At 50.8% G+C, this 17,435-nt stretch overlaps 1 protein-coding gene across 7 annotated transcripts in view; it reads left to right on the top strand.

The window, feature by feature from the left end:
* NAV1 (neuron navigator 1) overlaps positions 1-17,435 on the top strand; it is a 279,966-nt gene that overhangs the window by 145,939 nt on the left and 116,592 nt on the right. The gene's annotated exons all lie outside the window — the stretch shown is intronic.

Genomic DNA, 17,435 nt, shown 5'->3' with positions numbered 1-17,435 from the left:
ACACTGCTTCTAGGCCCTCTCTGTAGACAGAGCCAGGAATATATACATCTAAACTAACCCATGTATGTGCGCATACCTATCTCTCTCTCCATGTATATGTGAGACATACGTAAACTTGTGTATGCGTGTAACTAAATATTAGTTAATACTGATGTCTGCAACTCTAATCTAGTAGCACGTGGTTCATTCTAACCTTCCTTCCTTTATACAGCTTTTAAAAACCCTAGTTCTGGCCGGGCGTGCTGGCTTACGCCTGTAATCCCAGCACTTTGGGAGGTCATGGTCGGCAGATCACTTGAGGTCAGAAATGCAAGACCAGTCTGGCCAACATGGTGAAACTCCATCTCTACTAAAAATACAAAAATTAGCCGGGTGTGGTGGCAGGTACCTGTAATCCCAGCTACTCGGGAGGCTGAGGCAGGAGAATTGCTTGAACCCAGGAGGCGGAGGTTTCAGTGAGCATCACCCCACTGCACTCCAGCCTGGGAGGCAGAGCAAGACTGTCTCAAAAACAAAAACCCAGTTATTTTGAATCACAGTGTTTCAAAGCTGGGCCAAAGACTGTACTCTAAAGGCTGAGAAACACTGTAGCAGGCACTCAAATGCTTGCTAAATTTAATTGAGTTCAGAGAAACTCAGACCAGCCCCATCACAGATGTACAGGATTTCCAGCCTTGAGATTGTTAGGAAAATGAGCTCGCACCTTCCCCCAGGTGATGCTCCATGGAAAACAACCTGTAATCATTACGAAGGTGTCCATTACCCCATGTTTGGGTGTTTCTGCTCATTTCCTCTGTATCTGGTTGCCAGAACACCTGATATTTCCTGATGTGAGGCCCGACTATCTGGGATCCATTACTGCCTGTGGCAGAATCTTCAGTGACAGTCCCTGCCTGTCCCCCTTGACCCAGCAGCCAGTCCTTTTTTTCTCTGTGGTGATAATCAGGGCCTGTATGTGACTTACAGATAAATTTTACAAATGAGGAAAGGTCCAGGAAACATAGCCAGCTTAGTGGCAGAGCAAGAAGTATAATCCAAGCCTCCTGTACTGTTCATATCCATCTGTACCCCGTCCATCCTTCTGAATGCCCTGGGCTGGAATTGTCATGATACACGATGGATATATTGGAAAGCCCTGAGCTGCATGTCTTTAAAGCCACTGTGAACTAAAATACTCCTGAATGCAGTCTTGGCTTGCTTTCTGCAGAATGTCCCTGTAAAGGGTACCTGAGACAGCTACAGATCAACACGACAAGATGTTCCCAGCTCACTGCTTTTATTTCACACTCACCTGAAGTTACAGAGCCAGAGAGGAGGCTGGGGAGAAAGGCAGACCTAATAGGCACCAACTGACAGCTTCCCGGCCCTCCTAGATGGAAGGGAGTCATGTTGGTCCTCAGGGAAATCAAGGCACCTATCTTTAGCACCTTCACTCCTCCCCCATCCCTGCATCTGCCCTTCCTCTCATGGCCCCCCCCCCACCCACCATACTCAACTCCCTCAGGCTGCCCTCCTGCTGCCTTCATCCCTGCCCCGTCAGTATTCCATCCAGACCAGCCCTACCCCAGTGTACCATGCTCCAAAGTTACCTCTCACACCTTCCCCAGGTCCCCATCCAGACACCCATTTCTTTAGTCAAGGTGTTTGGACAGCAGTCTGATTAAACTATAGGACAAGTTGCTTCAGAAATTCAGAGTTGTCATCCCACTTTGAATAGGTGGGGAGCAAGCCCAGACTCTAGGCATTTGGATGCCCTGTTGTTAACTGCACTGGATACTTTGTCTCTAGCATGTCTCAGACATTTCCTGGCCACGTTTCTTTATGCAAAACTGAGAATCTTGTCATCTTGTTGCAAGGTTGCATTGATTTGCATCTATCTCCTATCCCCCACTTAATCCATTTGCTTATTTCAGTAGCTTCTGTAGGCAGGTTTTCTCTTGCTGGTTCTCTTGCCACCTTTGCCTCCTAAAGAGCCCTTAAATTGGCTTCCGGGCAGCAATCTATCCTTTTCTTGCTGGAAAATAGCCCAACTCCTGCAACCTACCTCTTCTGCCAGCCTCAGACTGCACTCACCTTCCCACCCTGTCCACAGCAGGAAGGACGGATGACAGGAGGAGGCTCACTTTTGCTGCCATTGCAAAAACCTCCAGCAGCAGCTGCTTTGTCACTCAATTCAGAAGCTCCTTCCTGGTGTGAAAGGTATTTTGCAATTATGCATAGTTACCCACTGTTACCCATTAACAGAAACCTTTCAGCTGCGTGCCAGCTTCATCTTAAACGCTTTTTCCTTTCTCCCTTCAGAAGTCTTTATAAGCATACGGTATTTAGGAAGGTCTCCTTTGCCAATATATACAGTATTATATAAATTACAACACGGAGTGACTAACCAGTGGCTCTCCCTCTAAGGATTTTACCACCGAATCCAAATATATTTCACTGATCGCATCTAGGCAGCTTACAGGAGGGTTTTATAGGGTTGCTTTTTTTTCCCCAGGAGGAAGTGGCTGGAAGGTGGAACAGAATATGTTCTCTTTTAAATCATATCACCACTCAACCAAGGATACATCCATTGTGTATCCAGCCTCCCACCTCCTTACCTTCAGTGGGAGGATTGGTCAGGGCTTAAAGCTCAGGCCCCTCTGGAGAGCCCTAGGTTTATAATCGAAAGGGACCGGGATGGATGGGCTTTCCCACTTACAATAATAATCACAACAATAACATCTATAATATGAGTGCCTGCCAGATACTAGGCACTGTGCTAGCACTTAACATACATTATCTAATTTAATCTTCCTAATAGCCCTATGAATATACATAATTATCTCCATTCTACAGGTAGGGAAAAAAATGAGACTTTTGAACATAAAGACTCTTACTTAAGTTTACATGCTTCATGGTAGAGCCAAGATGCCAACCCAGATCTGTCTGATTTTAAAGCTACCACCTGCCCAGCCTGGCTATTGGTTCAGAGTCAGCTAGGGCCCTAAAACTAATGAACTTGGTACCCCACCCTTTCCTGAAACCCAACATTTGTGGGGAACTGATCGGAGAGTGTAAACGTCTCAGGGAGGACAAGTTTCCCCAAGGTCCTCCCTCAGATGGGGGAAGACGAGGAACCAAAGGTTCTCATTTTCCTGCCCACCACCTCCAGCAATGTCATCCCAAACACGCCTGATTCAGCTGCATGTAATTAAAGGGGAATGACTGCCCAGCCATTTGATTTCTAATTGCCACATAACGTGAAAGTGACAATGCAGGTTTTCACATGTGTCAGATGAACTTGGTTGTAAGTTTTATTGAAACACTCCATTCTTTGGCTGTGCACCCAGCCTTTGTATTATTCACGTAGCAAGGTTGTCGGCTCTTCATTTAAAGAGGGAGAGATGGCAGAGGTACCATCGAGCGTTCTGATGAGAGCAGGTCCCTCCTTCCTTGCTCTTCCTGTGTGCCAGGTCTTGGGCTCTGGGCTTCTTGGTGCGGTGAGGGTGGTTAGGGAGAATGCTACTGGAGCAGAGGGGACTGTGGCAGGTTAGTGCTTATGGACCAGGTAAACCTCTTCCCAGTAGGGACATGAATCTACACAGCTTGCAGTCTCCCTATTCCCATGGAATCAAGGAGGACTTCCTGGGGAAAATAGGATGTTTTGAAGAATCTGTTGAATGAAGGAGTGAAGAAGATGATCTGGGATATTGGAAGTTACAACATTTCTCTGAATAAAGGTTTTCCACACAACATATGGGCACCATGTAACCTAATCGAAGCTGAAACTTAGCCATCCATGATATTTACATCCTACCCACTGTTCAAAACCAGGAATCCCTTTCTGCGGGCTTATCATTCAAGGGAAGAGGCTCAGATATCACACAATTATCACTGACACCCGCCCCCATCAAAAATAATTATTCAGGGATTCTGAGAGCCAACGTAATTAGTCCAATTAATCTCTAGCGATGAATTATTCTGTCCGATAATCGTCTTCGGAAGCAAAGGATTCATTAGCGTCTGGCTGACAGCAGGGAGTCAAATGTCCTTTTATCTCTCTTCCCTGTCCCTGACATGATAGAGTGAAATTGGCTCTCACTTTGATAAATTCTATCTCCATTGAAAAGGAGGCTGGTTAGGGCAGCAGCAGAGGCTGGGACCTGGGTTACTAGACGTGTTGCCTGCTCCACATGTACCGCTGACCTTGAGTTTAAGGCCTCAGTTTATCCCTTGGAAACATGGGGAGACTTGAGTGCAAGCTTTGTAATCAGTTATCAAATTAACCAGCTACCTTCACGGGCTTCCAAGAGGCAGTTAATCCCAGCACGCTCCCTGGAAGAACATGCCCTTCTCTGCTGAGCATTCTCAAGGCATTCCAAAGCAGAAGTCCTCCTTTTTGTAGAAACTTACTTTACATAATTTAGTCATCTCGAAGGCACTAAGTGAAACCCAAGGTGCCTATGGAGGTGCCCATCAAAATCCCAACTTATATTGCCCAAATTATAGGATACGAATCCAATTATGAATCCAAATATATTTCACTGATTACATCTAGGCAGCTACAAGAGAGTTTTTTATTTTATTTTATTTTATTTTATTTTTTAGCGACAGGGTTTCTCCTTGTTGGTCAGGCTAGTCTCAAACTCCGAACCTCCGGTGATTGGCCTGCCTCAGCCTCCCAAAGTGCTGGCATTACAGACCTGAGCCACTGCGCTCGGCCCTGCAGGAGGGTTTTATAGGTTACTTCTTTTTTCCCAGGGGGAAGTGGCTGGAAGGTGGGACAGGATATGTTCTTTCTTAAATCATATCACCACTCAACCAAAGATACATCCATTGTGTATCCAGGCCCCAGCTCCTTGCTCCTTTCCTTCAATGAAGTGGAGGATTGGTGAGAGCTTCAAGCTGAGGCCCTTCCAGAGAGACTCGTAGGTTCATGAGCAAAGCGGACAGGCTGGACAGGCTTTCTTTCCCACTTACAGTAGTAGCATTCTTGCCTGTTCTGGGGGTTGTTTTTGATTGTCTTGCTGGAGCACATAAACCCTTTCCTTACGGTACGTAAGCCCTGGGTCCAGGGGTGACACATACGGAGATCTACCTGTCCTATGGCCGCCCAAGACCATGCTTCTGTCTGTACCTTCCCCTAATAAAGCACCTTTTATTAAACACAACAACAACGAAATCCCAACCTAAACTTTGAGAGAGATCTGTGCTAGGGGCCTCAGAACAGCCGGGTTGGAGATTCTGCTTCCCCAGCATCTGTCTCCTCCGCGGCCTGCCTGGGCAGAGGGCTGGGCTCCGGGGCAGTGAGTCTTCGCTTTCCTGGTCTTGGACTCCCTTATCCAGGAAAATGAATGTTACACATGGGCACGAGATTTTGCATATAACTTCAGAGAGTTTCTAGACCCTCTGTTAACCCTCTAGACTCTCTGTATGAACAATACATTGATCCTGTTCTCGAGGAACTTAAAATCCAGGAAGTGAAGCGTGGGGAGGGGGAGTTGTTCATGTTAACAGTTCAACACAACAGAAAGAAGGTGGTGTGATAATGGAGTTGGTAGTAATGGCATTTGGGGTCAGTTAATTATTTGCTATAGAGGGCTGTCCTGACATTGTAAGACGTTTAGCAGCAGGCTTGCCTTCTACCCACTAGATGCCAGTCATACCCCCTCCCAAGTCAGAAAAGTAAAAAATGTCTCCAGACATCACCAAGTGTCCCCCGAGGAGCAGCACCTCTGTGGAGAACCTCTGTAATAGAGGCACCATCGTGTGCTGAGCCTCAGCGGAAAGTGTGCTCATTTCTGGGTGGAAGGACCAAAGAAGGCTCCCTGGAAGAAGTGGTTTGAGGTTTGGGCACCAAACCAGAAAAGAAGCTTTTGTTTTGTTTTGGTCAGCTTTTTATCCCTGGAGTCTAATACGGTGTTTGACACATAGAAAGTGTACAGAGAATGCTTGTCGAGTAGGTAAACAAACAGATGAATGGGGAAGGGTTGAACGTGCATAAAATGGAAAGAGACATGCATTCCGGATTAAAGGAACAGCATCAGCAAAGGCTCAGAGGTGGAAAGAGCAGGTTTCTGTAGGGGGTCGCAGGCAGCCCAGTCCCTGTTCCATGGATAAGGAACAGAATAGTGGCTTGCGTGCCCCTGGCTTAGGACGCTGTGGAATGGCCTTTTCTGGAGATGCTTAAGAAAAGCGGGTAGGTGGCTGTGAATACAGTTCCGCCTGAAGGAAAGGAAACAGAGTAATCGATCAACAACTCCTTCCTGATCAACGTGGACCTGGCCTTGGAATGCTTCTCAACACAGCCCTCGAAGAACTTAACTACCAGTCATTTGGAGTTGGAATGCCAGTTGCACCTGTGTAACTCCTGGCTGTGGTCTAGAGACCTTATGTCAGAACTGGAGACTGCTCTTCTGCTTGAAGGCAGCCCAGAAGGGGAGGCATGAGCCTCTCTTGGTCATTCTTCATGCTTTGTGTGTGTGGCTCCAATTCCCAGGCCATATCTCTTTTCGCTTTACCCGACCCCATTCCTTCTCGGCTGCTGAGCTGCCCTGTGGCTGAGTTCTTGTCTCCCTGCTGTCTCCTCCGTTATTCATTCTTTTGCAAATATTTAACAAGCCTGTGTTATGTACACTGGAGACACAGCCACGGACACACCAGAGCTGCCGCTTGTGGATATAGAGAGGCAGGCAGACAATTGCATTACAACGTGGTGAGTGCCGAGTTCTGGGAATCAGAGGCTGCTGTGGGCAGAGCAGTGGCACCTAAGAGCTGCTTGAGGGAGGCTTTGGGACCTTTTTAGGAAAAGAACCACTGAAAGCAGAGTGCTAGGGTGAAGTGACAGATAGTTCCAGTTTATAAATCTGGGACAGTGAGTTTTACTGTAGTTTTTTCAATGTGTGTTAAAGAGTTGTGTGTCCAGTAAAATACATATATATGTCTGCTTTTCCAGGGAAAATCACTGTGACTCCCTGGTAAAAAGAGTTTGTAATGGTCTGGAAAACGCAGGAAAATCTTTAGAGTCAGTTCCTGGTGTCCATTAAAAGTGTTTATGGTGTCCGGGGAGCCATTTCCCTCTGATTTGTGTCTGACGGGAGCACTGAAGCTGAGATATCAGGGAGAAGACAAGCTCACATGTGGGACTGGACAAGTCAGGTGAACCCGGCATGGAACAGGGCTGTCTCTGAGTCTACCTGTAGGTAGGATCGGAGGCAAAGCCCTGCAGTGGCACTTGCAGAGACAGAAGAAAGAAAAACATGGCCTGTGCCTCTGGGGAGTCAAGCCAGACACTTACCCAATCAGGAGAAACTGGCAGAGGTAGTAGCTGCTGGCATTTGAGAGGCAGAAGGCAAGGGTTGAGACAATAGACCAATAAGAAATTGGGGTGGGAGGGATTGCACGAGATTTCCCGAAGGAAGTGAGCTGTAGAGATGGGATGGAATGGGACGGCAGGGCCGCAGACAGAAGGCTGTAGCATGGGAAATGGAGACATGAGGCTGCTTCCCTGTCCATCCATTAACCAGAGGCCTGGGAGGCAGGACAAGGATGGCAGGTAAGTGGGTGGAGGAGGTGCCATCTGACTACATGCCCAGGGGATGCATTTGTTTAGCAGGGCTTTGTGGAGGGCCTACGACAGATCAGGCACTGTGCCAGGTGCTCGGCATTCAAAGATAAATAGCATCTGGCCTTTGCCCTGAAGGCAGATGGATGTGTAAAGAGGTGTGGGTGATCAAGTGATACACAGGCTGTGGTAGAAGTCTGCTACAGGCTCCAGCAGGGACCCTGAGGAAGGAGGAGTGATTTCTACCAAGAGGAGGGGCCAGATGAAAGGCAGTCTGCGTTCTCCATGGGAGGAGGTTGAATGGAGGCTGCTCACTCAGGCAGCATTTCCTGAGCAGCTGCTGTGCGCTGCCCGGTGCTGCTGGGGTGTGGATGGGGCTACATAAGGGATGTGGTATTTAGTGGAGGAGACAAGACCAGCAGGCAACAGGAGCTGTCACTGCAAAGACAATATGTGATCGTTGACGAGAGCAGTTCAGGGATCAGATGTTCCAGAGCTGAAGGGAAGTGGTCTCTGGAGTGGCCAAGGAAGGCTTCTTGGAGGAGGTGTGACTTGAGTTGGGCATTGAGGGCTGAGGTGAAGGTCCCCAGCAGGGATTGTCTTTTAGATGGAAGCTGTAGGAGGGATGGAAGAAGCAAAGGTGCTACAGTGGGGGGCAGCCAGGCATCAGCCTGAATGGGCGGGAGTGTGTGGGACACTAATGGAAGATCAGGCCAGGTCAGGACTCAAATGTCATCTGAGAGATGCTGAAGTCTCATGTTGCAGAGACTCAAGTTTGTGTGGATAAGGTGTGCTTTTAGACACCTTGGGGCTGGGGGCTGCGGGCTGCGGGCAGGGCCTGTCTGAAGCCATCTCAGCTGTCCCCCGGCCTCCAGCCAGGGCTTGGTGCTCCTGTATAAAATTCTGTCTCCACAGCGTGTCCCCTAGTTTGGCTTCCTGGTGGGGGAGGGTGCACACACAGACATCAATTCAGTCAAGACTCTGCTCACGCCTGTCCCCAGGAGCAAAGCCTTGGCCCGCTGTTCCCATGGCAACCGCCAGTCAGTGCTGAGCAAAGGAGGGTGCCAGAACACAGAGAGCTGGAGGGCACCAGCAGCCCCTCAGTCATCACAGTCATCACTGAGGACTCCCCCAGTTGGGGCGTAGAGGGATAGAGGAAGTGAAAGCAATGGCTGGGGAAACCTGGAGGGCAAAGGGACTCCCTCTGTTCTTTGATGGAGGGAGAGCAAGTGCTGGCTGGAGCCAGAGCTAGGCTCAGGCAGCTGATTTCCCATCCCTTCTTTCATCCCTCCTTTTGAGCCCAGGGTGTCCCCTTTGCGTCCTCTGGCTCATTAAAGATAGATGACCCTGGGGACGGTGGGGGCAGGGGTCACCAGCTGCTGGGGCTTCTTGCCTTGAGTTGGGCACGGGCTCATTTGCAGGGAGAATGCAGCCAGGACCACCAGCCCTGGCTGCAGAGGGAGGAGGGTAAGTCTGGGAAGCTGGCCCCAGTGGGTGATCAGCAACACGTCCCTAAGAATAGGTACATCCTATTGACAGAGATTTGAAGTGAACCGGGAGCCGTAAATAGCCAGGAGCCTGTGTCCTCTGGGCTCTGTGTTCTGCTGGTGGCTTATTCATTCAAAGTCAGGGATGGGATGCAGTCCCCGGAGTGATGCAGTGGGACGAGCCCTGGGGCTGGAGACAGAGCGGCTGGGTTCTAATCCCAGCACTGCTGCTTTGTAACTGAGACCTAAAGCAAATTGCTTATCAGTCTCTTCAGCTGCCAAACAAACGGAGAAGCTGCCTCACAGAATTACTGTAGGGCTCACCCCGCAGGAGGAATGTGAAAAGACCTGGCACACAGTAGCCGTTTGCCTCCTGGCTTCCAGAGGTAGAGGGACAGTAGAGGGACAGATGAGATAATCTGCCAAAGGGGTCCATATATCCAAAGGGGTCCATATATCCAAAGAGGTCCGTATATCCAAAGGGGTCCATATATCCAAAAGGCGGGGTTGGCCAGACCCTGAGGGCTCATGTCATTTGTCCACTGCCTCCTCTGGAGAGCCTCCAGCCGAGCCTAACCTGGTCCCAGCTCTTATGTTGCCCTGGGACCAGCGTCTTCCATGCTCAGGCCTCTTGCCCCCTGGATGGGCTAAGGGCAAAAGGTGAACAGCAAATGCCATCGGGCTTTTCCCTGCGTACCCAGAGCCATGCCCGCCCCATGCCTGCTCCTCCACCAAGGGCCCTCTTAGCAGTGCTCACCTCTTGGCTTAGGGCCCTCACTTCACCGTTGCCCTGTGTGTAGTTCCTGGTTCAAGCGGAGCTTTGTGCAGCACACGGGGTGGGGGCTTCCCCCTCTGCCCTTGTCCGAGGGCTCCAGCCGGGCTGGGTTCTTCCCAGAACTCCAACACATTTGACCAGCCAGGGGGAAGAGCAGGTGTGGGGAAGGCCATGGGGCTCTGTCCTGGAATGACGTGTGGTGGCTGAACCCAGGTGCAGCCTTGTAGCTTGGCAGACCTGGAAAGCGTCTCCAGGCGATATTTGCTTCCTGGGAATTTGGCTCCGTTCACTCGGTGACCAATCCGAAGGTGCCTGGTGACCGCAGCATGGAGCCTGGGCCACCGCGGGCTGGATGCAGGCCCTGGAGGGCTTGGACAAGGGCTGGGAGAAGAACCCTGACCTTCACTCCACCGCCTCTTCTTGTACCCTTCTCACTCTGATAGGGGTCCAGAGGCTCCCCAGAGCTGTCCCAGGCCCGGACCCCACCTTGCCACCAGACCACGGCAGAAACTCGGGCTGCACCGCTGGTTCTGGGGAAGGTCCAGCACATCTCCTGCTCATGCCCTTCACTTTCCTCTCCATATCCCTGCCCTGTTCTCAGGAGCACGGGAATGGGGCTGATTCCTTTTCTAAGAAGGAAAAACTGAGGCCCACAAAGGCTGAGCAGCTTGCTCCTCCCTCAGATGGTGCGGGGACTGGAATCCAGGGGTCTCTGCCTCTAGTGTGGTACTTCCCTTCCACATACGTGGGGGCCAGGTAGTGGGGGCAGGGCAGAGTCAAGAAGTGGAAGTGGGAGCCTCCAGTTCCACACATGTGTTACCCATGAAGGAAAGGGTGGGAGCAGGAGAGGGAGTGGCCCCCAAGCTCTGCTTTTGGCCGCCGCTGGTTCCCAGGCTCCTGCACTGGAATCGGACGGAAGAGGAGGATTCTGAATGATCTGATTAGGCAGTCGAGAGCGGCCATGGGTCTTGGCAAGCAGGCGACACAACCTGCCTGCCAGACGCTCTAGGAAGGTTCTTCCGCGGCCAGAAGCTTTACAGGTTTCAGAGCTGGGACAAAGCCCAGTGAGGAGAAAGGGCTCCCTGGAGGAAGCATTGGACAGGAGCGCTGACTGCCAGCGAGGCCTGGACTGGCTGGCAGCCCGATGTCTTGGAGGCAGAGAAATGGTTGGCCTGGCCAGTGGCCCACGACTCCCCATCTTCTGGCAATTCTGTATCTCATTCATTGCCCGCAGTGGAGGACAGGCCTCATTCTGTGAGCTGTGAGGAGCGCGATTCCAGCATGAGTCAGGAAGGGCCTCCTGGCGTCCGCCTCTGTTGTCTTTTTGGTCGTGTTATCATTCATTTTGGAAAAAGCATGGACTTCAGAGAAGACTGGGATTCAGCTACCGACCCTACAAGCTGTGTGACCTTAGGAAGTTAACTGACCTCTCTGAGCCAAACATTGTAAATTCGGGGTACTTGTACTCGCCCCGGCTGCTGCGTTATGAGGACAACACATATATGTGTTTAGCACCATGCATAGCGCACACTCAGGAAATACTGTCTTTTTTTCCTTTCCCTTCCCTTCTTGCCTCAGAACATTGCCTGCTTTTCTCACCTTCTGATACTCACTAAATAAAATGTTTTTAAATGCAAAAACTCTTCAGCACATCTTATTAAGCCTCACTGTAGGATCTCTCTGCCTTCTTAATTGGAAGTCTCCCTTAAAGCTAGCCTAGCTCTGGGCCGGGCGCGGTGGCTCAAGCCTGTAATCCCAGCACTTTGGGAGGCCGAGGCGGGTGGATCACAAGGTCGAGAGATCGAGACCAACCTGGTCAACATGGTGAAACCCCGTCTCTACTAAAAATACAAAAAATTAGCTGGGCGTGGTGGCGCGTGCCTGTAATCCCAGCTACTCAGAAGGCTGAGGCAGGAGAATTGCCTGAACCCAGGAGGCGGAGGTTGCGGTGAGCCGAGATCGCGCCATTGCACTCCAGCCTGGGTAACAAGAGCGAAACTCCGTCTCAAAAAAAAAAAAAAAAAAAAAAAAGCTAGCCTAGCTCCTTCTTGTTTCAATTGGTGCCCAAGCCCTGAGGTGAGTTCTTTTGGTGAGCATTGGGACCATCCTGGAAATGGGGGAACATGTTGGTGGCAGAGGGAATGAGTCACAGGGTCCCCAGCGGTGGGCAGTAGAGGGCAGAAGGGATCAGTGACACAGCAGGCTTTTCCAGAAATGGGAACCCTCGGGGGAGGCAGCCAGGCGGGGTGAATGTCAGCTCTTTGATGTCAGAGCAGATGCTGTGCAGGCCGAGCAGGGGCAGGGGAAGAGGGAGGTGTGAACCGCAGAGGGAGCACCGCCTCTGGGCCGCCCTGACTTGCTCATGTCTGGCCCCCAGCTTTCTCTCTCATAATCCTCCTCGAAGCCCGACCTTTTCCTTGTTTATCCCCAAGCCTGGCTCTGAGGTCAGCAGGCTGTGTCATCTTGACCAGGTCACTGCTATTCCATTGGGCCACGGTCTCCTCATCTGTTAAATGACCTCTGAGGCTTGTGCCAGCTCTGACTTTTGATGAGCTTTACCATTCAGCCTCTTCCAGGCTTGCGTCAGAGCTGTCTGTACTGGTCCATACACAGGCTGGCCAGACCTTATGCCAGCAGCCCAGTCACCCTGCCACATCTGCTTTGTCTCCCATTCCCAGCCCCAAACCACCTCTTCTCTACGGTGTCGCTTTAAAACAATGTTTTGCGTCTGGCTTCTTCTACTTAGCACAATGTCTCATGGTTTCTCCATGTTGTAGCAAGCATCTCTGCTCATTCCTTTTTGGAATGAAGTGGTATCAGTGGGATACCACTTCACACCCACTAGGTGGCTAGGAGTACTTGCTGTATTTGAGATGTTGTGTGTGGGGGATCGGAAGGAATATGCCAGGTCTCTGCCCTCCAGAAGGAGAAAGACATGAAATTCAAACAGCTCAGCTGTTACTTCATTTTATAGGTGAGACGACTGAATACCTTGCCCGACGTCACAGGGCCTGTTAGTGGTAAAGCTGCGATTTGACAAAGGCTTCCTGGTTCCATGTCCTGGGGCCTCCTGTCGCCTAAAGCCCAGAGCCAGCTCTTCCTCTCTTGTGGCTCAGCCTTTGCATAGGGTATATCCTTCCTAAACCTGAGACTTGCCTGTGACCTGTGGTCAGATCCACTCCTTCCCTTCCTTTGGTTTCAGATCAGTGGCCACCTCTTCCAGGAGCTCCCTTCTGACTTCTCCAAAACCACCTTCTCATTTTCTAGTCAGTCCTCAGCTGAGGCTCTGGCCGCCATGCGCAGAGGATGCCTGACCATGGCTGCACATGCCAGCCTCTTGGCTGCAAGCTCCCTGAGGGCAGGCTCCATTGTATGGGTTGACTCAGAACCCTCAAGACAGTGGCTATGTGGAAGCCAGTGGCTGCCGGACGGGGCATAGTCCTGCATGACCTGGTGGAAGATCGGTGGTTCAAAGGCACTGACGTCCACTCATTTGATGTGTTTCCTATGTGAAAAGCGGTCACTTCCAGAGGAATCATGTGGGATTCACATCCTACATAGAAGACTGCAAAGGCCTAGTTTGGAGAACTCAGGAAAGGTCCGTAGCCAGGAGACCTGACCCCTGGAGTTCTGGTGCAGGCTGGGGTGTGATGGGCAGATGTAATCCCATCAAAAGAGTAGTGTCTTCAGACGAGGTGCCTTTTGTCACTTGGCCACTGGTAGGTTCTGCAAAAGGAAGTGATGTCTGGGATTTAGGGACAGGCCTTGAGGGGGCAGTGCACAGGAGTGGAGTGGGCAGGTGGGTGAAGCCAAATGACAAAAGGCCGTCCCTACCTTTGCTACTGGTTCTCTTTTGCCACTAACTCAAGTATATATTATCTGGCAAGTCTCTGTCTAACCCAGGGGCAGGGTCCCAGAAACCTGAAGATGGGCCCCATCCGTGAAGTGAACTTGAAAGTGCTCCAAAGACAAACACCTTATAGAACAAGAGCCAGTGGTAAGAGCACAGACCAACTCCGGTGGGCTCTAAGAGTGCTCCAATGTGGTGGGAACTTCTGTATCTGTGCCACCGTAGCTGTGAGCTGTGTCATGCCATGTGGCTACTGAACACTTGAAATGTGGCTAGTGCAACCCAAGAGCTGAATTTTAAACTTCATTAATTGTACTTAATTAAAACCTAAAAGATGCTCGATATCATTAGTCACTGGGGAAATGCAAATGAAATCTGCAGTGGGATACCACTTCACGCCCACTAGGTGGTGATCAAAAAGAGACAATAGCAGGTGTCAGTGAACGTGGAGGAACCGGAACGCTCATACACCGCCAGCAGGAAGGAGAAATGGAGCAGCCGCTTTGGAGTACTCTAGCGGTTACTCAGGATGTTAAAAATAGAATCACCTCGCCGGGCGTGGTGGCTCACGCCTGTAATCCCAGCACTTTGGGAGGCCGAGGCGGGCGGATCACAAGGTCAAGAGATCGAGACCATCCTGGTCAACATGGTGAAACCCGTCTCTACTAAAAATACAAAATATTAGCTGGGCATGGTGGTGTGTGCCTGTCATCCCAGCTACTCAGGAGGCTGAGACAGGAGAATTGCCTGAACCCAGGAGGCGGAGGTTGCGGTGAGCCGAGATCGCGCCATTGCACTCCAGCCTGGGTAACAAGAGCGAAACTCCGTCTCAAAAAAAAAAAAAAAAAAATAGAATCACCTCAGGACCCAATATTGTACTCCTAGGGCTACATCCAAAAGAAAGGAAAACATACATCCACCTAAAAATGTGGACATGAATTTCATAGCAGCAGCATTCATACTAGGCCAAAAGTTGAGATGACCCAAATGCCTATAAAATGAATAGATAAACTAAATGTGGTATATCCATACAATGGAATATCATTCAGCCATGAAAAGTAATGAAGCAGAGATGCTTGCTACAACATGGAGGAACCATGAGAACATTGTGCTAAGTAGAAGAAGCCAGACACAAAAGGCCACATGTTGCATGATTACATTTATATGAAATGGCCAGCATAGGTGAGCTCATAGAGAGAAAGTAGACTGGTGGTTACCAGGAGTTGCAGCAGTGGGAGAGGCGGGAGTGACTGCTGATGGGCATGGGGCGGCTTCTTGGAGCGATACAAATATTCTGGATTAGAGAGTGATATGTTGTGCAACTGTGCAAATATACTAAAAACCATTGAACTGTACATTTTATTTATTTATTTATTTATTTGAGATGAAGTTTCACTCTGGTTGCCCAGGCTGGAGTGCAATGGCACGATCTCAGCTCACTGCAACCTCCGCCTCCTGGGTTCAAGCGATTTTCCTGTCTCAACCTTCCAAGTAGCTGGGATTACAGGTGTGCACCACCATGCCTGGCTCATTTTGTATTTTTAGTAGAGACAGGGTTTCACCATGTTGATCTCGAACTCCTGACCTCAAGTGATCCACCTGCCTTGGCCTCCCAAATGAACTGTACATTTTAAAAAGGTGAATTTCGGCCAGGTGCGGTGGCTCACGCCTGTAATCCCAGCACTTTGGGAGGCCGAGGCGGGTGGATCACAAGGTCAAGAGATCGAGACCATCCTGGTCAACAGGATGAAACCCCGTCTCTACTAAAAATACAAAAATTAGCCGGGCATGGTGGCGCGTGCCTGTAATCCCAGCTACTCAGGAGGCTGAGGCAGGAGAATTGCCTGAACCTGGGAGGCGGAGGTTGCAGTGAGCGGAGATCACGCCATTGCACTCCAGCCTGGGTAACAAGAGCGAAACTCCGTCTCAAAAAAAACAAAAACCAAAAAACAAAAAAATTAAAAGGTGAATTTCAGTATGAATTTTCTCTCTCTCTCTCTCTCTCTCTCTCTCTCTCTCTCTCATACCATTCTGGCTAGTGGCTATAATATTGGACTATGCAGCTCTAGAGTCAGACTATCTGGGTTTGAATTCTGGCTTTGCCATTTGCTGTTTATCTCCTTGGACAGCTTGCTCAACCTCCCCGAGCTTCAGTTTTCTCAACTGTAAAATGGGGATAATAACTGGGCTATCTCAAAGAGTTGTCCTGAAGATTAAGTGGGCTAATATACATGAAACTGCTGGAATAGTGCCTGGTACCCAGCCCTGCACAAGAGTTAGCCAATACTAATCTTACTAGTGTCACACCAGAAATCCTCCAGGGCCTCCTCCAATTGTCATCCACACCTGGACTCAGCCCTCCCACTCCCGTCCCTGTTTGCCTGCAGATGGTTCTCTCTGCTGTGTACACTGTTGCTATAACAACCACTCCCAGCTCCCAGCAGCAGCCACTTCTTTGGAGGAGGGTGTCACAGGAAGGGTCTGAGCAGGCTCATTAATGGAAAACATTTTCAGTAAACCTTGAGGTTCACTGGGCAGGAACAGGGCCTGTTGGGGAACAGAGGGCTATGTCTCCAGGCTGAGGCAGGCAGGAGGCCCGCCCTCCAAGCCCAGCCCGGGAGTCCAGGTCTTGAAATGACAGAAGATGGAATATGTCTGAGTCTGCTATCTGATCCTATAACCTAACATTCACAAGGAAATGGAGCAGGGAGGGGTTTCTCCCGAAGTAGAGAAGGCAGGATTAGCAAACTAGCACTCCTTCCAAACAGGGCTCAAGGCCAGGCACCCTCTCTTGGTCTCACAGTCCTCTGCGTGGACCACCCTCGACCTTGGCAAGTCCTTTTCTAAGGTGATATTGTTGCTAAATATTAAGCGGCTGGGAGGTATCGCTTTCTCCTGGAACTTTAAGCTCATCTCCCTGGCCCAGGTTCTCTGCCGAAGGCTGCGTTTATGCATGGGGCTGAGCAGGGCTGAGCTGTCCTCTAACAGGCTGCAGCCTGACCTAGCCATCCGCGTGGGGCTGCCTTCTGGTTCACTGCCTGCCCTCGCCTGCTGCAGAGAGAGGCTGCCACTCCCCAGAAATGGTCGAGCTGGGTGTGGTGGAGGGGGAGCTCTCCTCCCAGCTCCTCAGGCAGCTCCCAGCCTCTAGAACACTGCGGAGGAGCAGAGGTGAGGCCTCAGGGCATGGATTTGAACCCTGATCTATTTAATACTTCCCCAGGGGACTGGAACAGAAAGGCCAGCTGGAGCCTCTGGGAAGCTTTGGCCGTGAATCAGACCTTGCCAAGTGGAGCCCGTGGGTCCCCAGAACCTCCCTGGTGCCCACGGCTGGTTGGATAATCCCAGAGGCCAGGCCCTGCTCCCCAAGAATCGGGTGGGCGTCCCATCCTAGATACTGCAAACTCAGGCTGTTCTCCCAGCCTGGCCGTGATCCCTGGGTTGGGGGAAGGATGTCAGGCCTAGGAGTGCAGAGCTCAGGGAGGACAGGAGTTGTGCTAAGCAGGAGACCGAGGGGGAGAGAGAGAGAGATAGACCTGGGCGGCGGCTCCGGAGCCTGAGCGAGACGCTGTCCACCTCGCTGTGCTGCAGCCGCAGCATGGCCACAGACGGCTGAGGACCGGCGGCTCCCCCTCGTGGCCGTTCTCAGCAACAGGCCCCGGAGACCTGGCGGGGGCTGGACTGCGGCTGGGTTTTCTAGCTGCAAGGCTGAGGTGGCTAAGTGGCTTCTCTTACTCAAAGCCTGGAGCTGAAGGAGGGGGCTTTCCAGGGAACAGACTCATG

Source organism: Saimiri boliviensis, chromosome 14 (assembly GCF_048565385.1).
Source record: "Saimiri boliviensis isolate mSaiBol1 chromosome 14, mSaiBol1.pri, whole genome shotgun sequence".
Classification (NCBI taxonomy): domain Eukaryota; kingdom Metazoa; phylum Chordata; class Mammalia; order Primates; family Cebidae; genus Saimiri; species Saimiri boliviensis.
Note: the sequence above shows the minus strand (reverse complement) of the source record. Positions and strands in the feature narration are given on the sequence as shown.